The following is a 26572-nucleotide window of genomic DNA, read 5'->3' as shown; positions in this document are numbered from 1 at the left end:
ACCTGAGGTCAGGGGTTTGAGACCAGCCTGGCCAACATGGTAAAACCTTGTCTCTAGTTAAAAATACAAAAATTGGCCGGGAGTGGTGGTGGGCACCTGTAATCCCAGCTACTCGGGAGGGTGAGGCAGGAGAATTGCTTGAACCTGGGAGATGGAGGTTACAGTGAGCTGAGATCATACCACTGCACTCCAGCCTGGGTGACAGAGTGAGACTCTGTCTCAAAAAAATAAATAAATTAAAAAGTAGCTAATGATTATTATCTATAAACATCCTCTATTCCTTTTCAGCTCATATAAATGTTTCTTTTTTCTAGATCCTCAAAGGAGCAAAGGCTCAAGGTTTCTATCTCATCACATAATGAAAAAAATGAGGGAATGGAAGGGATTTATAAATACCAGAGACTATGACTCTGTGGCTATAAAACAGTGACAAATTCTGACAAAGTGCTACTTAGAATCCTCTACGATCGGGTGGTACTCAGAGGTCCATGGGCCAGCAGCATCAGCACCAGCTGGGAGTTTATTAGAAATGCAGAATTTTGGGCCATGCCACAGGCTACTGAATCAAAATCTGCATTTAACAAGATCCCCAGGTGATTCATATCACGATATAGCATGCTTCCTAGTCCGATGTCCAAGATTCATAGTTAAATGTTCACTTAATTCACATTTAAGGCAGAGAAAATTATTTTTAAAACTCTGGGAATTTCTCATAAGAAAATAAGAATAGTGTTTTCTAGAATGGTTTTATCTCCTAACATATTGTTTCTTATGTACACACTATTAATGCATCCTTTTAAGTGAGTAGTCAGTCGTGGTATCTTTATCACTTAGACATTTGATGCTGTCCTAAGGTAAATACCTGTGTGGAAAAAAAAAAAAAAACCACAGTCTTATCTCTTACTTCTGCTGGTCTAGAGGTGGGATCAGTAGCATGCATGTGAAGTTTCAGATTGCACTAAATGAACTCATGTCAACTTCATTCAGTATCATTGTTAGTGACAGTTTTGAGGACATGGTGATAAAATAAGGAAATCTATTGAGTCAGCAGTGCAAAGTGAAATGCAGAAAGTGCAACAGAAAGTGTGAATCCGGAAAGTTAATTCCTGTGTACGTGTGTTTTGATTGCCATTCATATGTCAAACCCTGAACTATAAGTCCTGAGTTACATGAATAATAACCTCTCAGCAAATTGACTAGAAGTAACAATTGAAATATATTTCAATATATTTTAAACACATTTTGAACAAGAAGCCCTGGAAGAGGAAGATCAAAACTACTTTGTTTGCTCTGCCTCTTCCAGGGCTTCTCAACTTTGATACTATTGACAAATTGTAGGAGGTGGACCTGTGCGTTGTAGGATGTTAGTAACATCCCTGGCCTTTCCTCTCAGTGGCACCCCCCTCCCCTGAGATGTGACAATCAAACATATCTACAGACATTGCAGAATGTCCCCTGGAGGGGCAGGGGGGTGGAATTGCCCCCAAGTTGAGAATTTCTGCCCTAGGCAGTGCCTATCATGGCCCCTGCCTCCCATCCTGGCAATACAGTCACTCTTCCTGGTGACCCAACAGCAGAACCAATGTCATTGTCCTCCTTTCCAGAGCTCTGTGCTCCAAAGGTGGGGTGTGCTCCTACCCATGTCACTTCACCCTCATCATGCTTATCATCCACCCTCATCATGCTTATCATCCACCTTTCTTAATCGTAACCTTCATCATTATGTGAAACTGGGGAAAAATGATCTCTTTCAAATGACTGGCATATAGAGTTGATCCTCATCCTTTGAGGATTTCATATTTGTGAATTCATCTAGTTGCCAGAATTTATTCATAACCTCCAAATCAATACTCACACACTTCTGTGATCATCTGAGGACATGTGCAAGATGGAGAAGAATTTGAGTGAACAAACCTGCATGTTCTCAGCTTAGGTCAAACAAGGTGGCGTTTGGCCTTCTTGTTTTGGCTCTCATGGTATAAACAAGTGTCCTTTTTGTGGTCTATTTAGTACTACTTTTTTTTTGCATTTTTGTGCATTTTGTTGGTGACTTACAAATGGCTCCCAAGTGTAGTGCTGAAGCTCTGCCCAGTGTCCCTAAGTGCAAGAAGGCTGTGATGTGTCTTGTGGAGGAAATACATATGTTAGACAAGCTACATTCAGGCATGGGTTACAGTGCTATTGGCCACGAATTCAATGTTAATAAATAAACAATATATAACTGTCTTTAAATAATCAGGTGTCTTTAAATAGAAACACACATGAAACAAAGTTATGTATTGGTCAGGTGATGAAAATGTGACCAGAGGCTCACAGGAACCGAACCCTGTATTTCCCCTAGGAGCAATGGCTCTGTATTCACTAATTCAGCATCCACAGTAATTTTATAGAACTACTGCAAATAATGATAATCGACTGTATTCATGTGGGAAAGCCCACTTGAAGGATGTATAAAAAGCTGGTAACACCAGTGACTCCAAAAACAGAATTAGGTGGCTGAGGGATGGGGTGGGAGGGGACTCTTTACTATAATTCCTTTTTTGTTTTGGGCTACACAAGTGTAGCCATCAAAAAATTAAACTTAAAAAACAAATGCAAATAATAAAATGAAAAAAACAATTTAATCATGTTTGTCTTTAATCTCAGGAAAACAAAGTAATGCCTATCAAAAATCCAATGTATCAAATGACACCCAAATGCCCTCCCTGGTCTTCTAGACCTTCTGCAAGCTGTCCTCATGCTCTGTCTGCTCAGCTCTGCTTCTCACCACCCCCTTCATGAGTGTATCTGGTTATCCCTCTGGATTACCCCTTGCCCTGCAAAGTACTCAGTAACTCAGTTACTTTGGTGTTGATTACTTCACATGTCTCAACAGAAACACCTTTCTTCTCTCTACCTAGCAACATTCTGCTTTTTCTTCAAAATCTTTAAATATTTTCCTGACCATCCCACTCTGAGGGACCTTTCTCTTCGGCTTGCTGGAACTCATTAGAGTTTGTTATAACTTACCATTGTAGCCAACTGACTTTGTTGGTTGTGTTTAAGTTTTGAGTCCCCCTAAATTCATTACAAGTTATTGAGGATGGGATTGGTGTCCTTCTTGGAACTCCTTCAGAGCCTTGCATGTAATAGAAACTCAATAATGTTGATTAATTATCCTCTATCATTCCATACCACAATTTTTTGTTTTGGAGATGGAGTCTCACTCTGTTGCCCAGGCTGGAGTGCAGTGGCACAATCTCAGCTCACTGCAATCTCCGCCTCCTGGGTTCAAGCGATTCTCCTGCCTCAGCCTCCCGAGTAGCTGGGACTACAGGTGCCCACCACCACACCTGGCTAATTTTTGTATTTTTAGTAGAGACGGGGTTTCACCATATTGGCCAGGCTGGTCTCGAACTCCTGACCTTGTGATCTGCCCACTTCGGCCTCCCAAAGTGCTGGGATTACAGGTATGAGCCCATCATGCCTAGCCTGCAGCCTGTCTTTCTAAGTGTATTCCTGTCCAGTTAGGTAAAAGTGAAGCTGCCTAGGTAATTAAGTTTTAAGAGTAGTATGAAGATGTTGGTTGGAGACCTGAAAAAGACTTGCAACTGCTCTTCAAAATGAGCAAAAGTAGAATTATGCCATTTGTGAGGAGGCGATCGAGAAACCACATTTTTATCTCAAACGAGTCACAAAATGGGAAGGGATCCAAGTGTCGATTTGTTGAATTCCTGCTGGGCTACACACTGTCTGTAGCACCTAGTATACCTCATTTTATTTACATGAGCCTATCAGGTAGCTTTAATGAATTCCATTTTATAGGTGAACAAATGGAAGCTTAGTCACTAGCATATGTGTTATGCAGCTGGTAATTGCAGAATCGGGATAAGAGGCCAGGTCTAAAGGCCTATCATATTGGGTTGTCCCCAAACAGAATACGTAATAAACATTTTGAACAAATATAAGTTATTTGCTGTAAATTCACAGGATTACACCTCTGGGTAAAATACAGGGCAAGAATGTTTTGAGATGGCCCCAGCCAAGAATTGTACATCTATGATATGCTGCAAGGGAGGAGGAAACAGAACGAAGAAATTTGCCCTCCTTCAAGGCAACTAGTATCAGCTGGTGATAGTTCTCAGTCCTGGCTGAACATTGGTTCCACCTGGGGAGCTTAAAACACTATGGAAGGCTTTGGAAGGCTGAGGCAGGGGGATTACCTGAGGTCAGGAGTTCGAGATCAGCCTGGCCCACATGGTGAAATCCTGTCTCTACTAAAAATACAAAATTAGCCGGGCATGGTGGTGGATGCCTATAATCCTAGCTACTTGGGAGGCTGAGGCAGGAGAATCACTTGGATCCGGGAGGCGGAGATTGCAGTGAGCCGAGATTGTGCTATTGCACTCCAGCCTGGGTGACAGAGTGAGACTCCATCTCAAAAACAAACAAACAAACAAACAAACAATGGATGGGAAGGGCATTGGACATAATTAGTTTTGGGTGGGACTTAGGCACCAGTACCATTATAAAGCTTTCCAGGTGATTCTAATGTGCAACCAGGGTTGAGAACCACTGAGCTAAAACTACAGAGAGGTACACAGATCAAGTGGTTTCTTTAGTTCAGTGGTTTTTAAGTCTGGTTCTTGGACCACCGGCATTAGCATCACTTGGGAACATAATAGAAATGAAAACTCATGCACCTCACCCAAGACTCACTGAATCAGAAACCCTGAAGGTGGGGCCCAGAAACTCTATCTTAAACTCTCTGGATGATTTTGATGTACAGTAAGGTTTGAGAACCACTGCTCTCAGAACAGGCAATTCATTGAAAAGGAAAAACAAATAGCCAATAAACATATGCAAAGATGTTCAACCACTTTTAGGGAAATACAATGGAAAGTAACAATGAGGGCCAGTGCGGTGGCTCATGCCTATAATCCCAGCACTTTGGGAGGCCGAGGCAGGTGGATCACCTGAGGTCGGGAGTTCGAGACCAGCCTGACCAACATGGTGAAGCCCCATCTCTACTAAAAATACAAAAAATTAGCCGGGTGTGGTGGCAGGCGCCTGTAGTCTCAGCTACTTGGGAGGCTGAGGCAGGAGAATGGTTTGAACCTGGGAGGCAGAGCTTGCAGTGAGCTGAGATAGCACCACTGCACTCCAGCCTGGGCAACAGAGGGAGATTCCATCTCAAAAAAAAAAAAAAAAAAATTAGCCAGGCATGGTGGTGCTTGCCTGTAATCCCAGCTACTCAGGAGGCTGAGGCAGGAGAATCGCTTGAACCTGGGAGGTGGAGGTTGCAGTGAGCTGAGGTCTTGCCACTGTACTCCATCTTAGGCGACAGAGTGAGACTCTGTCTCAAAAAAAAAAAAAAAAGTAACAATGAGATACACTTTTTAATCTTTCAGGCTGGCAAAACTTGAAATGATCGATAATATCCAGTGTGACAGTAGGAGACAGGAAAACATTTTATATATGACTAGTGGAGGGGTAAACCACCACCACTATAACAACCTTAGAGAGAATTTCTCAGTTGAATTACAGATTACACATATGTATATCCCAGGACCAGGCAATTCCCTTCTTGGCCTCCCTGCTAAAGAAACACTTATACCACCCATAATCCCAAGACTTTGGGAGACTGAGGCGGGCAGATCACTTGAGGTCAGGAGTTCCAGATCAGCCTGGCCAATATGGTGAAACCCTGTCTCTACCAAAAAATACAGAAATTAGCCAAGTGTGGTGGCACGCACCTATAGTCCCAGCTACTTGGGAGGCTGAAGTGGGAGAATTGCTTGAACTCCGCAGGCAGTGGTTGTAGTGAGCCGAGATTGTGCCACCGCACTCCAACCTAGACCACAGAGTAAGATGCTATCTCAAAAACAACAACAGCAAAACAAACAAAAACCACACGCACACACACACTTGTACTAGTGCATAAAATGATGAATAAAAGATATTCATATGCATCATGCTGTTTTTGCAATGGGAAACAGCCCAAGTGTCCATCACGAGAGGAATGCCTGAGTATACTGAGGCCAGCCTTACTATAGAGTCCAGGCAGCAAGTGACAAGGATGAGGTGGCTCTACATGTGCACGTGTAGAACTGCCCCCAAGACCTTGCGAAATGCAAAGGCAAGTTGCACACACACGGATCAAATACAGTTTATGGTCTACGTGAAATGTGGTGGGGCAAACATCCAGAATGGAGGTGTGGACAAAGAGACTTCAGCCTTATCTATAATTTTAAAATTTCTGCTAAGATTATGTATCCAAGAATTTTTTGAGCAATAAAAAATAATTTTGGGGTGTGAAAAAAATTTCTGTGGAAATAATATACTAGATTGATGATATATTATGGTATACTTAATAATTTTTGGTCACGAAGCTCTGAGAATCTGACAAAAGTTTCCCCTCCCCCACAAAGGCACAATATGTTTGTTCAATTTGAAGGAATTTCTAGATACCCTGAAGCCCATTCATAGACCCCTTAGGGCTTCCTGACCCCAGGTTGAGAGCTTCTGGGCTGCTCAGCCTTCCAGGGTTCTAAGTGGTTTTACTCTTCTGTCCTGGGCTCCATGACCCCTTCTTTGTCGTACATGTCTCAGAGGAGTCATAACATCTGACAGCTATTTTTATGAGCATCAGCAGCTCTTCTCCTGCAGATTAAATTTCACCAGAAGGTAGATTTTCGCTGACATCTTAATACTTGGAAAGGAGCAGATGATCCTTGAGGAGTGAGTGAATATAGCATATGGTTTGCTGAGCTGCAAACAGAAGCTGATCTATGTCAAGGAAGCTTCAAGTGTTACACATGTGCTCTTAGGCATCATCAGGTTCTGTTTTTAAGTTCTGCAGTGTCATTCTCCCCATGCACACAGACCCTTTTCAGTGTTTTCCACTTGGCTTATATATTAAAAGAAGAAGAAAATAGCAAGAAAAGATTATCTTTCCACTGTTAGATTTTTAATCGATATTCTGTTATTCCAAAATGGTGGCAGAACAAAGGTTTTTATTTGCCTTATCTTCGTCTACTTTAAACTGTCTTAAATGGCAAAGCCAGTTCTCATAAAAGTGAAACTCCTTGGTAATCTACTTTTTATTAAGTCCCAGAGCTGCCAATAGATTTATGGTTCTTAGGTAGTAAGTCTGATTAAATGTGATGTGCCTGCCATTTCCATGGATGCCTTGCACACACTGTCGACCTCATCTCTCTGTGCCCACCCAGGACCTCATTGCTGCTCACCCTATAGCAGGTTTGAGAGAACTCTGGACAAGTTGACTACAGGTGGATTTATTTCTCCTTTCTCTAGCCTCCCATGGATGCACTTACATTCTAAGTAGGAAAAGACAGGTCTAAATAGTATATGATGTTATCTGAGAAATTTGGATGGTCATTCCTTTAAAAAAAAAAAACACCATGGATTTTATTCAGTAGGGATGCAACTGGATATTCTTGAGTCTTTTCCCATCTGGAATAATAATTTCTGCAGCTGGCATTGAAGCCTGCCCCTTCATGAGCTGGTCCAACCTCTCTTTACAGGTTCATCTCTCATTGCTTTCTCCCATGAACTATTGCTCCCAGCGACACTGGCGTCCTTTCCCTTATGAAAATCCCTTTCTTCTTCTGAGTCTTTACTCATGCTCTGCTAACTTGCCCTCATATGGCCCCTACCAGTTCATTTATTTTATTCGCTATCATCCAGATCCAAATCTAGATTTTTCAGAAATTTCTGACATTTCTGAAAAATCTAGATTTTCATTCGCCAGTCAACCCCATCAACAGTGCTGAGTCTCCTTTGCATGTTTGCAAAACCTTGTCTGTTGTGCTCATAAGGTACTTCTCTATGAAAGGTGGTATTGTACCTGCCCTCAGTAAATGTATGTTGAGCACTTACTATATTCCAGGCACTCTTCAGGTTCCGGTGATATAAACAAGTTTTGTTCTCATGGAGCTTGTCTTCAAATATGTGAGGCAGGTCAAATAAGTACTGTACACAAATTCAATGATTCCAAAGAGTGAAGAAAATGAAGCAAGATGATGTGATAAAGTGACTAAGGAGGAGAGAGGCTGCTCAGTGAAGATCTTTTGAGAAGAACACATTTGACTTGAAATGTGTATGATAGAAGGTGCCAGTCATGCAAAAATGAGGGGAAAGAGCCTTCCAGGCAGAAGGAACAGCAAGTGCAGAGGCCCTGGGGTAGGAAGGAGCTTGGCATGTGGGTGATCATAGGTTTCCTAGATGGCAAAGGATTTTTTTAAAAGATGTCTGTATTTCTCTTACATCATCTAGCACATAATAAAGCAATCAGCTGCAAGACTCTTAGCTCCATAAGGATAGCTTTCATGCCTGTCTTCCTTCCAAAACCCAGCCCAGTAATAGCACTTATAGGCACTCAAATTGATGAATGTGTGGATGGATTTTCACTGAGTAACTGAATTCCTTATCTCTGATCCGACAGCAGTTTTGCAGCAGAACCAGAATGGACAAAATAACTCCATCATCTCCTAGATGCTAGTCTGTGCTGAGCCAGCTTCTCTCAAATCTCTGTCTCCATGGTTTGGTGTCACCATTCATTGAATGAAGTAAGAACAGGGCACTTCCTTTCCGGAGGAACGTTGTACAGTTAAGTGCAATCGCATATAGGAAATGGTTGGAACTTTTGGAAGCAGCTCAGTAAATTCAGACAATTCCTACAGCATGGCTCAGCAGGCAGGAAGCCAGAAGTCATTGTATATTAAACTTTACCCATGCAACAGTGGGAATGCAGTGTGACCAGTCCCTGTCCTCGCCACTGTGGGATTTCCAAGGCTGGCACCTCTTTTAAGCTTTTGGAATGTAGATAAAGCATTCCATCATGTTAGCGGGCCCTCTTTTACCTCTCCTGCTGCCGAGTTTATTGTTGTACTAATTCCAGGGCTCCCATCTGGCTCTTCTCTTGCATTCTCCCATGGAGAAGCCTGTGTTAAACTCATTCAAAGTAATACCTACTGGCACGGTGTTTTTAGCGTATGGAAGAGACTGTCCATTCATAGAAGCAATAATGTGGTAAGATCACTTTTCAAGAGCATCAGTTTTAATAAAGAATAGAATCAAAAGGTTTCTTAAAGTCATGAACCTCCACAAAACATCCCCACCTCCTCAAAACAAAAATGAGAGTTGAAACTTCACGCCTACTTTGGTTTTCAGTGGCAACGAAAGAAGCTTAAAACTACTGTAGGCCGAGCATGGTGGCTCACGCCTGCAATCCCAGTACTTTGGAAGGCCAAGGCAGGTTGATCACCTGAGGTCAGGAGTTTGAGGCCAGCTTGGCCAACATGGCAAAATCCCGTCTCTACTAAAAATTCAAAAATTAGCTGGGCATAGTGACAGGTGCCTGTAATCCCAGCTGCTCAGGAGGATGAGGCAGGAGAATCGCTTGAACCCAAGAGGCGGAGGTTGCAGTGAGCCGAGATCCTGCCATTGCACTCCAGCCTGGGCAACAAGAGCAAAACTCCATCTCAAAACAAAAAACAAAAAAAACTACTTTTTTTTTTGAAATGTTTACATTTTTGAAATGTTTAATTTCTTCTTTCAGTGTTATGGCAGTGGATTAGAATATGGAATTATAAAAGAGTAAAGATAGGGACCACCTTGTTCAAATAGAGAAACTGAGGCCAATATGGAAAAAGCACTGCGATGCTCTCCTTCCAATGAAACCAAGACAAACCAGTTCACCCTACGAAGAGGCCAAATTTTTCCTAAACAGCAAAAAGTAGATGCTTTGCAAGTGATAGTTCCTAAAAAGGATCCTCATTCTCAGCACTCTGCTGCTGTTAGCACTGCTGATGGCAGTCCAGAGCTGAATACATGTGCAGAGAACTTCCATTTGTTAACAACCAGTCAGGGAACTTCAGAGCTAAGTTTTATTTTTGCCCAACAGCATTTATTAACACAACCCTGTTGTTTTTACCAATTGAATTTAAGTGTCAGGTCCATCCATGACCTGGTGGTGGCCAGTTTCATATTGTGTGTACAATAATATGTAGCTGATGAAGGTGGGAAGAAGAGTTGGGATGAAATGGTAGGGTCCACACCTTCTGGCTTATCCCGTTACCACCTCACAATTACTATCTGAGTGGGCAATGCTTCAGATAGAGTTTGAGCTTAGACAGACATGTTAGTGATGGACCTAATCATTTGACACACCTGTTTGCCAATTGAATTGGAGTCCAGTTTGGGGGCTAAATTCCCCAAATATTTCCTGCTTCACAAGTCACACCCCCAAAGCACTGGCCAGTCGGTAACATCAGAGGGTCTCCTACATCCCAGGACCCACGGTCCCGATGGCTTCTACGCCAGGCAACCAATGGACCGTTGTGCAAACACAGTCTGTGGTTTCTCTGGCTGGTGTAGAACCCAGTCTGGAATGAACTGGGAAGTCTCTCATAGCTACATGGGGGCACATTAGGAAGAAGTATTATTTGCCAAGCAGTTAAAATAGAACTCATTGCTATTTGGTTTCTACTAATTTCCAGAATAAGCGATATCCTGCCTTTTTCACGTGGTCCCAAAAAGAAATATTTGACTATTGGAAGTCCATAGATGGGGAAAGTCTCCTTAAATCCTTCTGAATAAAAATCTTCCTATTAAATCCTACGTGTCACCATAGCCAGTTTTCATGACAAACCTTCCATCTTGGACCACATAAAAATTCACAGTTAGGAGGTTCCAATCTAATGCTAAATGTTTGCTCAATGCACTTACACTGGTTTTAATTTAGCTTTCCCCGTTTATTATTTCATGCTTTGGGTAGTGTGACTCTGAGCCAATTGCTGTGAGCCATAGACTCTGCAAATGCAAACTAAATCCTATGCTACCATTCATCTCGAAAGTCCTAATTATACTTCCTAATTAAAGCTCATTTTACACATTCACTCATACAATAGATAGGACAATAGATATTTTGAGCCTCCAAGATGCATTTAGTATGATAGGACTGGTACTTAATCACTATGAAAGTGAGTAAGATAAGGTAGACAACTGTTGCCCCCACAGAGTCTAGTGGGAAGGACTCATGAATAAAAAAGGTAGCAAACAGCAATATGTTAGGAGCTAGATTTGAGAGTGTCTCACAGTGTGGCAGGAACACAGTGGGGACACGAAAAGTAATTCTTGCAAGGGTAGGAAAGGTTTCCCTGAAGAGGAGACAACATTGCAATTTATTCTTGAAAGACGGATTTGTGGACAGGGAATGGAGAAAGAGCATTCCCAGAAGGTAGAACCACATGAGCACCAGATACCACATGGAGTGGTAGGAAAGCTCGATAAGTCTGGAGAAGAGTCAGTGGTCCAGGGTGGCTGCTGTATAGGGTATGGCAGGGAGAGTGAACCCAGAAGAATCTGGAGAGATACGTAGAGGTGGGAGTCAAGGGTCTGCAGCTAATCCAGTTGTGGACACTATGAAACAGACGCAACTGACCAGTAAAACCTAAAGGGCTCTCCCTCCCACTCATTGTTACAGCTATAACAACATTGAAACCCCAAGAGAGGGATGTAGGAAGGAAGAGTGTGGACCTTGGTGCATGGAAGACTTGAGTGACTTTCTGAGCTCCAAACCTTAATATTTGTGGTTTTAGCAAATTATTTACTCTCTCCAAACCTCAGTCCTCACTCAGGCTCATTATCTGTTAAATAGGGATAAGTATGGCACCTATGTCTTAAGTAGGAGCAAAAGGAGCAAGTAAAAGAATGTATGTGAAGGACTCAGTATTGTGACTGGCCCACGGTAAGTAATCAACAGATGCTGAGTTTGTAATAATACATGATTGATAATATCTGATGAATAACGTATGATTGATAATAACATTACCTTGGTCAGGGTCAGTAGAGAAACCCAGCATATCAGGTAGATCAGCTGAGGTCAGGTTTCCCCATCACTTGGTTTCTGAGAATAGCCCCGGAGGGATTTGCAAGTTCAGCCCCATCCCTTGGCCAGATTTGCAATGTCAGGAGGACATGGCTGGCAGGCTCATTCTGTCCTCAGATTTCTTACCCCATGGGGATCAAGGAGGGGGAGCCCAAGCCTTGGATTATAAAGACATTCTTGCATCTCCCTGTGTAAAATGATAATGCCAAAGGATCCTGGCACCAGGCAAGGGCACGTGGCCCCCAGCCAAGGCTCCTTGTCCCCACATTGATTACTAGGTGCCTACTGATATTAGACCCTGGGGACTGTCTTGAAAGTCCTTGTTTCTTTCCCCTTAATGTCTTTGTTTATTTAATAGCTGCATTGTACAAGTGGGAATGGTGTGTATTTCTGTCTCCTGGCAGTGGTGGTTGACTTTAAAAAAAATGTTTTAATCCCAGCACTCTGGGAGGCCAAGGTGGGAGGATCGCTTGAGGCCAGGAGTCCAAGAGCAACCTAGGCAACATGGCGAGATCCTAGCTCTACAAAAAAATTTTTTTGAAATTTAAAAATATTTTAATGCACTTTATTTTTTAGAGCAACTTTAGGTTTATAGCAAAACTTAGTGGAAAGTACAGAGATTTCCCATATACTCCCTGCCTTCATACACAGCATAGCCTCCCCGACTATCAACATCCCACACCACGTGGTACATTTGTTATAGTCCATTGACGCATCATTATCGCCCTTCGTCCGCAGTGTACACTAGGGTTCACTCTTGGTGTTGCACTTTCTATGGGAGTTGTTGACGTTTTACACCAGTAGTTGTCCTGCGGAAGCCTATCCAAATAGCTCGGGGCAAGGCTGGTGATGCTAATTTATTTCCAAATAACCTGTTTTGGAGAAGGGGTTTAAGATTGAGCAGAAGTGCAAAAGAAAGAAATAAAGGCATGGAGGAAAGAAAAGAGAGAAAAGAGAAAAGACCATTCACTCACCCAGGCCAGTCCCACCCCCAGTCTCTGAAGCTCTTGGCAGGTGAAGGCTAACGCAGTTCTTGCCTAAGATGTTCACACTCTTCTCCTGTTCCCTAAATCTGCCTTACCACCCTCTTTCTGGAGTAATAGTGCTGCCTTTTCATCTTTTCCTTGCAGTTTTCTCCCTGCTCACCCTCCAGGTCTGCATGGTGAGTGCCCACCCCCACCCCCAAACTGGTATAGGGCGAAGTTTTATTTTGAGATGGAAGTCTCAGGAAGGGACTGAGGCTCCTCTGGAGGTATTTTTTTTTCATCACCTAAGATAACTTATTTTAATTGCTCTTGCAGTGTTCTTGTAAGGAATTCTAAGTAAGCTCCTGCTCTGACAGATGAAGCCTTCTGGGAGGTTGGCTATCCTGGGAGCCCTGGGTGATGCTGAGATGTCCTTCCAAACAGGGACCCAAACAGCTGAAGGGCTCCAGTTACCCTAGAGGGGAGTGACATGGACACTTCCTTTGCCAGTTGGAGAAAGAGAAGGAGGAGGGGGAGGGAGGTGGTGAAGAGAAGAACAGGAGGACAGTGACAGGAGGGTGGGGAGGAGTAAGGAAAACCAAAGGGGGGACATGAAGAGCCACGGCAGTCCTGCAGGCTGGCGGAAGGGAGTGGAACATCCTTTCTCGGCCTGCACCCTCTGCTGTACTCTAGGGGACCAGGATGGCACCCTTCTTTAAACCTCAGGGTATGAGTAGTGATTTACCAACACAAATTACACCCCTCCTAAAGTGGCGCCATTCTGCCTGACTCCCCTGGGGGATCATTAAGCAACTGCTGTAAATGAAGCTAGCCACCTGTGTGCTAGCAAGTGGCATTTGTCCTAAATCTTTGATTCAGGATTTAAATATGTATTTTACCGAAGCCATGAATTAAAAGGCATGCCCATTTACATATTTTTATTTTACCTTGGTTTTACTCACTTGGATTTTCTATATATTTCTATGACAACTATGGATTGCTTTGGTCATGAAAAAAGTAATGATTTTTAATTATAAAAATTGAATTGGCCAGGTGCAATGGCTCACGCCTGTAATCTCAGCACTTTGGGAGGCCAAGATGAGAAGATCGCTTGAGGCCAGGAGTTGGAGGCCAGCCTGGGCAACATAGCAAGACTCTATCTCTATAAAAAGCAGAAAAAAAATTAGTCAGGCGTGGTGCCTTGTGCCTTTAATCCCAACTACTCAGGAGGCCGAGGCAGGAGGATCACTTGATCCCAGGAAGTTGAGACTGCAGTAAACCCCAAATGCACCATTGCACTCCAGCCTGGATGAGAGAGTGAGACTCTGTCTAAAAAATAATAATTAATTATTAATAATTAATTATTATTATTAATTAATAATTATTAATAATTAAATATTTAACATCAAATAAAAAATTGAATTGGTTTGAAAAATTTTGCAAAACTATTTTAGACATTTTTTAAAGAAAGGGACAAAAGGATACATGTCCAATTGTTGATCTAGGTTAACTTGGGGGTTGGGGTTGGAATTGAAATGAGAGATGCGATACAGTCTTCTTTAACTGTCTCTGTATTGCCTGACTTGTTAAATGAATACCTATTACTTTTTTAACTTTTTAAGCAAATTCAAGAAAGAAAGAAAGTTAAAAGAATTATTTTGCGATGTGTTTTTAAAAAGCAAGGCTGTTTCATGAAGTGGAATACTTTTATCTCACTATTTTTTAAATTATATAAAATTTTTAGTTGAACTTAAAAAAAAAAAGAAAAAAAAAAAAGACAAGGTCTCATTCTGTCACCCAGGTTGGAGTGCAATGGTGCGATCATAGCTCACTGCAGACTCGAACTCCTGGGCTCAAGCGATCCTCCCAGCTTGGCATCCCAAAGTGCTGGGATTACAGGCATGAGCCATCGTGTTTGGCCCTTGGGCTTTATTTTATTAACGACTTAGCAAATTCCTTCTGCCAATTTTCTTTGTGTCTGCATCCCTAAGAAACATTGAGTTTTGCATTTGTCTCTCAATAGGACAAGGCAGGCTTTTCTGTCATAATCAGATATTTCTACCCAAGGAATTCATGTATATATTTTTGACTCAGTGGCTTCAATGGCTTAAATAACTTTATTTTTCAACTATGAAGTTTCAAACTGACAGAAAAGTTTGAAAACATAATTTAATAAGTCTCCATGACCCACCATCTAGATTTAACAAATGTCATTTTTCATATTTGCTTCAGATCTTTAAAATAATTGCAATAATAAAATACTGTACTTATCTCCTGCCTTCATCCAGGAGCAACTGTTTCCCTAAAGTTGGTGTGTATCTTCCTGCCCAGTGCTTTACACTTTTATTGTATGTGTTTATGTCCATAAGCACTAGGCACTATTGTTTTATATTTTAAAACTATACCTAAATAGTATGGCACTATACATATATACTTTTAAAATATATATTAAAAATATATATAAATATATATTTATTTTTTATATTTTTATATATATTTTTATATATTTTATATATTTATATATAATATATTTTATATATTATATATAAATATATATATAATATATATATTTATATATATTTTTTGCTGCTTTTCATCAATTTTTGAGACATATGTAACTCTTATTCATTCATTTTCATGGCTGTATGGCATTTCATATATGACTCTACCACAATTTATCTATCCTGTTTATCCAGTTGATGGACATTCAACGTACTTCTAATTTTTCTCTATTATAAAAAATTAAGCATTGAACATCCTTCTTTATGTCTTCTTGTGCACTGGAATCAGAATCCATCCAAGGGACTTTCCTAGGAATGGAATTGCTAGGAAATTAGTTGGTTGAACAGTCTTTTTAAATATAAAAGTGAGAGAGAAAAAGAGAATTGAACAAAGTCTTAGGTTTTTTTTAGATTGGTTGGTTTAGATAAGGATTCCACGTCATCTCATTTTACCAGAGTATAAATTCTCCAATTCCTTTCATCGCTTTTCTCCCAAATTTAAAAACTGGGAAACCTCTTAATTAAAGCCCTGATTATGGAGAATTTGTTCAAACTCAAAGAACTAACTTATCTTGAAGCTCAACTGAGACAGGTGAATACATTGTTTTTTTCTCTCCTTTCTCTCAGAATATTGAGTATCACTTTAGAATATATTAAACAACCTATCAAGATTAATGAGCTTATTCAGAAAAGAAAATAAGTCCTGGTAAGTAGAATAATAAATTTAAAATTCTGAATCTTTAAACCCAGGCTGAAAGATGGCCTCTAGTGAAAGCTGCATTACTGTGCTGTGACTTTATGAGCCTTCTGTAATGGTATTTTTCCCCTCCTGCTAGATCAATTTCAGCGTGTTTGTACCAGCAGATTCCAGGTGATGGATAGGCAGCTTCATTTTAATAGTCTGTTGGTACAGGGTGACCTGTAGACTTTCCAGAAGAGGTAAAATGAATCCTCCGGTTGTCACCCCCTCCTTCCTCGCTCCAATTCCATCATTAATCCCCGTTTGAGGATTTGAGTGCTGCCGAGGACTGACAGACTCCATGAGGGTCAGCTGCTGCCTGGTACATGTGGTCACCTGCAGCTTCTTCAGCCCCACATGCGAGTAACTCAGGACAAAGGTCTACAACACCTGCCCTAAACTTTCCCAAGTCTTCCCAGCACTCCCAGTACCTCAGTCTTCTGTGTTTCAAAGTGTGATACATGCACAAAGCGTGATGTACAGCAGGAGCTTAGGTGGTCGACTGTGAAGTCCATCGCATCTTAATTGTTCTTAATTTTAAGGTGTATTTTACAGATTTTATTGCTGAAGACAAGGCTAAACAGCATTACATTTTAAAAATCATTTTTTAAAAAAAGTACATAGAAGCCGGGTGTGGTGGCTCACACTTGTAATCCCAGCACTTTGGGAGGCCAAGGTGGGTAGATCACTTGAGGTCAGGAATTCAAGAACAGCCTGGCCAACATGGTGAAACCCCATCTTCACTAAAAATACAAAAATTAGCTGGGCGTGGTGGCGCACACCTGTAATACCAGCTACTCAGGAGGCTGAGGCAGGAGAATCACTTGAACCCCAGAGGCGGAGGTTGCAGTGAGCCGAGATCACGCCACTGTACTGTAGCCTAGGTGACAGAGTGAGACTCTGTCTCAAAATAAGTAAATAAATAAATAAGTTAAAAAGTACATAGAGATGCATGTGGCTGTGACAGTATTGGGAAGACTGTATTCAAATGACTAGATCTGGGAGACACTGATTGAAGCAAAGCACACTCTGACTTAGGGTCCTAGATAAGTCCCTGAATTTATGTGAGTGAATGTTTTCTGGGCACATTCTTTCAGTTCCTTGGGTCTCAGTTTAGCCCCTGGAAAATGCAGGCATTGGACTAGATCAGGGATTCTCAGCCCTGCCTTCACCTTTGAATCACCCGGACAAATAATGAAAAATGCTGGCATCTGGGGGCCCTCTTCAAATCAATTTCATTAACAACTTAGGGTAGGGACAGGGTTAGGCCAGGCATCAGTATTTTTTTTTTTTTTTTTTGAGACAGAGTTTTGCTCTTGTTGCCCAGGCTGAAGTGCAATGGTATGGTCTTGGCTCACCGCAACCTCCACCTCCCGGGTTCAAGCGATTCTCCTGTCTCAGCCTCTCGAGTAGCTGGGATTACAAGCATGCACCACTATGCCCGGCTAATTTTGTATTTTTAGCAGAGACGGGGTTTCTCCATGTTCATCAGGCTGGTCTTGAACTCCCGACCTCAGGTGATCCACCCTCCTCAGCCTCCCAAAGCGCTGGGATTACAGGCGTGAGCCACCGCGCCCGGCCAGCATCAGTATTTTTTAAAAGCTCTCCCAGTGATTGTCATGTGTAGGTAGCATTGAGAGTCACTAAGTAAGGTGATGTCTGAGGTTCCTTTCAAATCTAAGGTTGACTGATTTTCTGATCCCATGGATAGACTGTAAATGCAAAGTAAGTTCTGATTCAGTAGCAGTGGAGGAGGCTCATTGTCCCTTTCAGGCTCAGCCATAATAAGCGTGATGTTTCTCACACTCCAGGATTGGGTCAACACTGGTCTGAAAGCTCCCTGAGGGCAGAGGCTGTGTCCTTTATCTGGCTTTTACCAGTTCCTACCATAGTGCTTGGTAGACAGTAGGTGCTCAATAAATGTTAGATGAAAGAATGATAGGTTGGAGCTCAGGAATGTGATTTATTAGGGCATCTGGAATTAATCAAGTGGTCAGAAATTGGTCCATACTAACCAAACTCGCAAGGCACTGAATTTTCTACCAGAATTCCAGTTGATTATTAGTTTATTAAGGGAACTCTTCTGGGTCCAGGAAGTGAAACCAAACTCTGTTCCAGAACATTCTCTTTGTGGTAAACAATATCAGAAGGTCGCTTGGTGAGCACAGAACAAAAGTTGGATTTTTTTTTTTTTTTTGAGACGGAGTCTTGCTCTGTCACCCAGGCTGGAGTGCAGTGGCTCGGCTCACAGCAACCTCCGCCTCCTGGGTTCGTGCAATTCTTCTGCCTCAGCCTCCCCAGTAGCTGGGATTACAGGCACCCGCCATCATGCCCAGCTAATTTTTGTATTTTTGTAGAGATGGGGTTTCACCATGTTGGCTAGGCTGGTCTCGAACTCCTGACCTCAGATGATCCTCCCGCCTCGGCCTCCCAAAGTGCTGGGATTACAGGCATGAGCCACCACACCCAGCCAAAAGTTGGAGCTCCTTATGTGCAATTTCCATCAAGCTCTGAAGTTCTGATGGCTGGACCTCCTTCTCTGTAAGCCTGTTTTTATGTAAAGTGTCAGGATCAGTCATCCAGAATCGTAGTGGGTGTTGGACCTCCTGGTGACACGCTGATAGATTTTCATTTTCCAACTTCCCCTTTGCAAATACTCATACGACCACTACCTTGCCGTTTGCACTCTTGTTACCATAACACACACTTTCCTAAGTGTTGGATTGTTTTGCCGCTTGCTAATGACATACTCAAGAGAAACACTTCAATCTCCTCTGCAAGGTCACTCCAAATCACTCAGCAAGACGGGTTACTTCTGGAAAGCTGCCCTGTAGACAGCTAATCCCATCCTTCTTGCAGGCTTGACTTACGGAGATGGCATTTGCTGACCTTACGTTTTTAAGAGCCATCTTATTTTGAGGGCTCTAGCACTTTGCCCACCATCTACAATTACCATGACTAAAAATACCTCGGAGGGTGAAGAATCTTCAAGGGGACTTTGCAAGTTGGAGACCGTATTCCTTCTATTTCAGTACCATATTTCAAGGCAATAGCCTTGTTCTTGCATTGAGCTACACATTACCCGCCAGACGAATATTTCACTTTACAGTTGATTGGAAGCCAATCTTGAAGCGGAACCTTGTGATTATGTCACCATTGCCCCCTTGAATGTACCCAACAGTGATTTTCTTGACAGTACCTTTACTGCTTAGCCACCGTACGCAGATTTGGCCACCTTCCCTGTGCACCTTGCCAGGGCTGCATTTTCCCCCATGAAAATGGAAGCTTCCATCGGTGCGTGTCAGCCGCAATCCTCCACATACCATCTCTGTCTTCCACCGCCCCCATAGTATAACTTGAGGGCTTCCACATAAACCTAGGATAGGAGAAACAGAGATGTATTTTGTTACCTAGGAGCTGGTGTTTGTCTGGAGGAAAGTGTGGAAGGTGCCGCTGCAGGTTCAAATGGAGCTGTGTGCATGGCACATCTTTTTAGGCCATTGACTGGAGCAGTGGTGTGTCACTCAGAGTCACTCATGTGCAAATAGGTTGCCAACCTCTGATTGCAGGCATAAACATGTGAGGCTCCACCACTCCCTGCCCATTTCTGAGTGTGTTTAAATAAAAGGAAGTGCTTCCACCATGTAAAAATGTTGGAGTATTGGGAGGCCGAGGCAGGCGGATCATGAGGTCAGGAGATCGAGACCATCCTGGCTAACACGGTGAAACCCCTTCTCTACTAAAAATTAAAAAATTAGCTGGGCGTGGTGGCGGGCGCCTGTAATCCCAGCTACCCGGGAGGCTGAGGCAGGAGAATGGCGTGAACCTGGGGGGCAGAGCTTGCAGTGAGCCGAGATCGTGCCACTGCACTCTAGTCTGGGCGACAGAGCGAGACTCTGTCTCAAAAAAAAACAAAAAAAAAAAACAAAGTTAGAGTAACTCTGAGGACTTGCTCATATATTCAGGAAGCTCTTCCTTGAAATTAATTTATACATTTCTTCTCCTACACCTTCAGTCTGACTGGACTGTAGGGGAAGTGTGTGTGTGTGTGTGTGTGTGTGTGTGTGTAGGTACCTGTATGTGAATAGAACACTCATGGAAGGGCACACAAGAAACTGTAAACAGTGCTTACTTTAGGGAGGGGCATGGATGAACTGGGATACAAAAGAGACTATTTTTATTTTCAGATATTTTGTGCTGTTTTAGACTGCTCTTTCTTCCATTAAATGAGAGATTAGATCTGAATGGCCACGTGATCTTCTGAGTGCCATCTGTAAGAATCTGCATTTCCACGGAATTGGGGGTACATTTTATATTTTCTTTCTGTAATCTTTTTACTTTACTGAATTCAACTCTGACGATTATATAGAAACACCTCATTTTTCTAGCATTACCTGAGAATGAAATTTCCCGCACTGGGAATTCTCCAGGTAAATGAATCTAATCCCTTTATGTTGTTGAGGTTTGAAGTAATTTCTAATGGGATATTTAGAAGCTGCATCACATACCCCTCTCTCCTCTTTATTTTACAGCTTGAGGAGACACGTTTCACATGCCATTAACACTCACCTATTAAAAGTTCAGTGGTTTTACGACAGTATATTCACTGAGATGTGTGATCATCACCACAAGCTAATTTTAGGGCATTTCAACACCCCCAAAAGAAACTCCATACTCATTAAGCACTCACTCCCCATTCTCCCCTTCTCTCACCTTCTGGAAACCACTCATCTATTTCTTTCTCTGTGGATTTGCCTATTCTGAGCATTTCACATGGACTCATACAATGCGGGGTCTTTTGTGTTTCCTATCCTCTTAAACAGAGTGCAGTTAGTAGCATGTTACTTTTTCTTTACGATTTAGGATTATTATGATTGGCATTGTGCCAAGCTCATGGCAACCTCGAGAAATATTTAGATAGGGTCCCTGTTTGCCTCTTATAGATTCCATGGCCCATTAATGTGCATGTGGCTCCCTTTGGGCTCTGTGGCTGGGCCACCAGGTGACTGCTGAACACTTTGTCTTCTGATCCTGAACTCTCATGTTAACCATTATTTCCTTTCCAGTCCCCCCATGTCTGCAAAGTTGGTCATAGGTACATAAATGAGATCAGGCCTCAGCCCTCACGCCTTCGCTTGACCCAGCCTCATAAGGTCACTCCACTGCGAGCCTCTCTGGTGTGTTTCTGCCTTTCTCCTGGAGTGATGAAACAGGCTGAAATCTTTTCTTCTTGCATTGCTATCTTCAGCGTCTTATATCATTCAGTCAGCTAAATTCCATCTTTGTGATAAATCCCCCACAAATATTTTGTGATCTCTCTGATCTAAGCAGTGTTAAACCTTTTGATTCCTTGTATCCTTCCTCTCCCCTTTCTTAAAATAGTCTGTAGCGCTCATGTCAAGGACCTGTTCAGCTTCCCTTTCTCTAAAATTGCATAATCCTACAAGAATATTTTCCCTTCTTTTCCTTCAGGAGCAAACATTCTCAAAAGATTCTTAAATGCAAACCCGCAGGCACAGCATGTGTCTGTCAACTCCAAGAGCATTTGGATGTTCGAAGGGAGAGGATGTTTGACATCTAACCCGTCGTGGAAAGAGGAACCTCTGTGAGTATTTCTTTACTTCTTGGTAGGAATAGGGTGAAGGAAGAAGAGTCTGATTTAGGGTATTGTCACAGCTCTGGGTCAGACTCTTATGGGGGTTATTTGAGGTTAGATGAGTCAACTTGGCAGGGAGGGAGTGGTTACTGTTCTGAATTTGGCTAAGGGAGCATGGCAGGGTCCAACTACAGTATAGTATGGGAATTTCAGGTTGGGGGGCTTCTCATCTTATACCTGTTGTCAGGGTAAGCCCGTAAGTGTGGGGGCACCCTTGCAGAGAGTAGCCCAGGTTCATTCTGAATTTGGAGAGACCAAGAAATTTCAGTCCGTGTCAGAGAAACCGATCCTTGGTTGGGCCTGACTTGGGCTGGGGAATGGATGGCAAGTAGAACAGTGCTTGGCACATAGAGGTACCAGAAATATCTGCTGAATGACGGTGCCGCTGATGTCACTGAGCGGTCGGTAGCCACGGTCTGTCATGAGAGGCTGAGAAAGATTCTCAGGCCAGGCTTGGCGGGAAATGCTGTAATTTACGATTGCTCTGCCACAGGTGCAGGTGAGTGAGTGGAAGGGGCACGATGCAGGTGCAGGACCTGTGGTGGGACGTCAGAACTGGAGTCTGAATATATTGCAGTGACCCTCAGTTGCAGACGGGAATCAGAGAAGAGTCTGGGCACATCCACTTTTGGATAACCTGACACTAAGGGATTCTGCTGAGCTCAGACCTGGGCAGATTAGCAGACAGGACACCCCCAGGCTCAACCCAAGGTGGTTAGAATTGAGGCAGCCTCCACCGCAGCTACCCTGGTGGGCCTGCATTTGACAGACCATAAAGTGATTCCCCTCATAAGTGACCCAACCCTGCCCTCTGGTGGTCATTTCCATCAACTGCACCTCGGTTTAAAAGGACTGGTGTGGGAGCTCCTTTTCCTCACCACTCACCTCAGCTCTCCTCAGCACTGGGGCTTTAGGACTAATTTTACTAACTCACATGAACCCAGTTCTGCTGTGATGTGAGTGTAATAAGCAGGAAAAGTCAATGTACTTCAAGACTCCATCTGGTTCCACCCATTGTCTGAGACAATTCAGTTATAGTTATAACATGTGACAGGCATCATGCAGGGCCTTGAATTTGCTTCGTAGCAGAAATCTTTTAAGGCAGGTACTATAATTATTCACGTTACAGAGGAGGAAACTGAGGCTCAGAGAGGCGCTGTTATTCTTGCTGCAAGACTATGACATTCAGCTGGGTGCGATGGCTCACACCTGTAATTCCAGCACCTTGGGAAGCTGACGGGGCAGGATTTCTGGAGCCCAGGAGTTTGAGACCAGCCTGGGCAACATAGTGATACCCTGTCTATACAAAAAATTTTTTTAATTATCCAGACGTGGTGGCGAGTGCCTGTGGTCCCAGCTACTGGGGAGGCTGAAGCAGGAGGAACGCTTGAGCCAGGGAGGTCTAGGCTGCAGTGAGCTGAGATGGCGCCACTGCACCACTGCACTCCAGCCTGGGTGAGAGTGAGACCCTGTCTCAGATAGATGGATAGGTAGGCAGATAGATAGATGATAGATGATAGATAGATAGATAGATAGATAGATAGATATGACATTCAGTTTTGGGTGCCACCAACCTGTTAACAATGGTACCTCCTCACCTTACCCCAGTCCATCCTTCAGACAGTGGAATTGAGGAGAATGGACAGGGAGGGGCACTTTCTATTTTATGTTTTACAAATGTATTTTTATAATGAGCATATATTATCTCTATAATTCTTTTTTAAATTGTAGACTAAATTCTGGGTGTCATCCCTGATGAAGGGATCTTGCCAGCCTAGGAAGGAGGAGGCAGGATACAGGAACTGGAGCTCCTTCACCTTGAGAGAACAGGGGTTCATAGGAGTATGGTGGCTGTCTAATGACCCTGGAAGATCCAAGAGAGCAGATTTATTCCGTGTGTGTCTCCAGCGCCCAGACCCAGAGTCAGGAGGTGGAGTTCTCAAAACGGGAGTTCAGCTGTGTGACAAAGCATCTTGCTAGCCAGGAGGGGCTGCCCTCTGCTGGAAAAAGTGGGATAACTTTGAAAGAACTTAAGCTGGAAGTTACTGGGATGTTTATACAGGAGAGTCAGTGGTGGGGAGAAGATTGGGGTTTAAAGTATTAAAGCTATGGCAGGGTGCTGTGGCTCACGCCTGTAATCCCAGCACTTTGGGAGGCTTGAGGCTGGAGGAACGTTTGGGCCCAGGAGTTCAAGACCAGCCTGGGCAACGTAGTGAGACTCTGTCTCCACAAAAAAAATTTTAAAAGCGGGCGGATCACGAGGTCAGGAGATCGAGACCATCCTGGCTAACACGGTGAAACCCCATCTCTACTAAAAATAATAATAAAAAAAATTAGCCGGGCATGGTGGCGGGCGCCTGTAGTCCCAGCTACTTGGGAGGCTGAGGCAGAAGAATGGCGTGAACCCGGGAGGCGGAGCTTGCAGTGAGCCAAGATGGCACCACTGCACTCCAGCCTGGGCGACAGAGACTCCGTCTCAAAAAAAAAAAACAAAGCAGAACAAACAAACAAACAAACATACAAACAAAAACATGGTGGCGTGCGCCTGTAGTCCCAGAGGCTGAGGCAGGAGGATCGCTTGAGCCTGGGAGGTTGAGGCTGCTGCGGGTCATGATTGCGCCCTACACTCCAGCAAAGCCTTTGATGTTCCGGTCTCCCAGTCTGTGATCCTACCAGTGGACTGCAGTACCCACTCCTGCCTCTAGGTGGCAGCCTTGGCTCTGTAAAACCCAGGCCTGTTTTTGGTGCCCTGGTTCCCACCCTTGGCTGGGTATTGTTTTCATCTGGAGATTTAGGGTATTGCAATCTACTGATGCCTGGGGCTGCACCTCCGGATATTCTGATTTAATTGGTCTCGGGTGGGACCTGGGAATTGGGAATTTTGAAAGCTCCTCAGGTGGCTCTAAGCCAAGGTTTGGAGTGACTGACTGCTTAGACCCTGCCATTTCTGTGGGTTCGGTGAGCAGATTGTTTCATTTTATTTTCTTTCACTGTACTCTGCAGGGGGAGACTGGACCCATGGAGAGAAAGTAGGAGCATTAAAAGAGATGTCACCAGAAGCTACAAAACATACCAGCTCATTAAGATAGAGACAACAAAATAGGTCCCTCTAAAAATAGGAGAGAGAGAAGAAACAGGAGCTTAAACAGTGCCCATGAAGGAGTTACAGGCCTTTAACTCCCCCAGGAAGTGAATTTACTCCAGCCATGTAGAGGGCAGGGGAATGTTCCAGAAGGCAGGGTGACACGCTGGCCGGGGGCCAGAGACCTCTCTCTTTCTGGTAGCTTTAGCATGCGGCCAGGCAGTGGCAGTTCCGGAATTCAGGACTCTCTGGGGACCTGCGGGTATGGGCTGGCAGAAGGGGCTTCACAGGCAGAATAAGGGGCCTGCGGGGAGTTGGTTCCAGCCAGTGACAGTGAACTGACCCAGCCCAACACCTCTGTCCCTAGGCATGGTGGCTGCCCTCATATCTGCCCCAGCCCAGCACTGGGATCTCACAGAGAAAAAGGGCCTTCCGTAAAGGCAGAAAATAGCTATTGCCATAACTCTTCAAGATGCTGGGCCACAAACCACATTGCTGCGGCCCAAGCCCGGACTAGAGGGAGGCAAGTGAGGCACCCTCTTTGGCACAAAATCTAAGGGGACTGCAAAAAACCCTCATTAATCAAGGCCAGGTGCGGTGGCCCATGCCTGTAATCCCAGCACTTTGTGAGGCCGAGGCGGGTGGATCAGCTGAGGTCAGGAGTTCAAGACCAGCCTGGCCAACATGGTGAAACCCAGTCTCTAGTAAAAATACAAAAATTAGCTGGGCATGGTGCCACGCACCTGTAATCCCAGCTACTAGGGAGGCTGAGGCAGGAAAATTGCTTGAACCCGGGAGGCAGAGCTTGCAGTGAGCCGAAATCGTGCCACTGCACTCCAGCCTGGGCGACAAAGTGAGACTCCAACTCAAAAAAAAAAAAAAAAAAGAAAAAAACAGAAAAAGCTCAATAATCAAAATTAATCATATTGTATTGCAATACTTTTTAAAATCAAGGTTAGTGCAAAAAACACCCATGATTAACAAAATTTTAAATGAAGATGGGATGGGTGTTCCTGCCTTTATGAGCCTAAATGGCTTCTCTTGCCTTTACTCCTCTGTGGCACAGCACGGCTCTGGACTTCTGTAAGGGAGTCTTCTATTTTTCACCCACACCTTTCAGGAGCCACCAGTCAACTTTGGCACCTCAAGAACTTTAGCACTCAGGGTGAGGCCAGGCTAGAGACCCTGATGCCTGGCAGAGCAGCAGTGCCACCTAGTGGCTCACGCCTATAATCCCAGCACTTTGGGAGGCTCTAGTGCCAAGGCATGAAGGGTGATGCCAGACAGAGCAACAGAGAGGGCCAGAAGCTGTCCGGAAGAGACGGTTTTCCAGAGCACAGGAGCACGGGAGCCTCTGCATGGGCAGCTGCACGGGCGGAGCTGAGGTGGGGCAGCAGGGAGGCTGAATGAACAGATGAGGCAGGAACAGGGAAGTGAGAGTCAGTGTTGCTGAGACTGATTTTTCCTGCAGGCAGAAAATTCCCATGCACAGTCTTAGCACCGCCACAGGCAGATGGGGTGACCTGGAAGCAGTCGCCCCTCCTTGTCCTCGTCTATGAAACAGGAGGGTCAGCACAGACCGTCTGTCTCTGTGGCTTGCATATTCTTCAAAACTTGTACCCAAGTTTCCAGTTCCAGGGACGGGTGTGAGAAATCAGCTTCCGAGCGACAAAACAGTCTCCTGTTGGCAGCTCCAGGCCCCCACCCCCTTTTTTTTTTTTTTTTTTTTTTTTTTT

This window comes from Pan troglodytes, chromosome 19, assembly GCF_028858775.2.
Source record: "Pan troglodytes isolate AG18354 chromosome 19, NHGRI_mPanTro3-v2.0_pri, whole genome shotgun sequence".
Lineage (NCBI taxonomy): Eukaryota > Metazoa > Chordata > Mammalia > Primates > Hominidae > Pan > Pan troglodytes.
The sequence above is the reverse complement of the archived record's forward strand: the minus strand, read 5'-3'. Positions refer to the sequence as shown.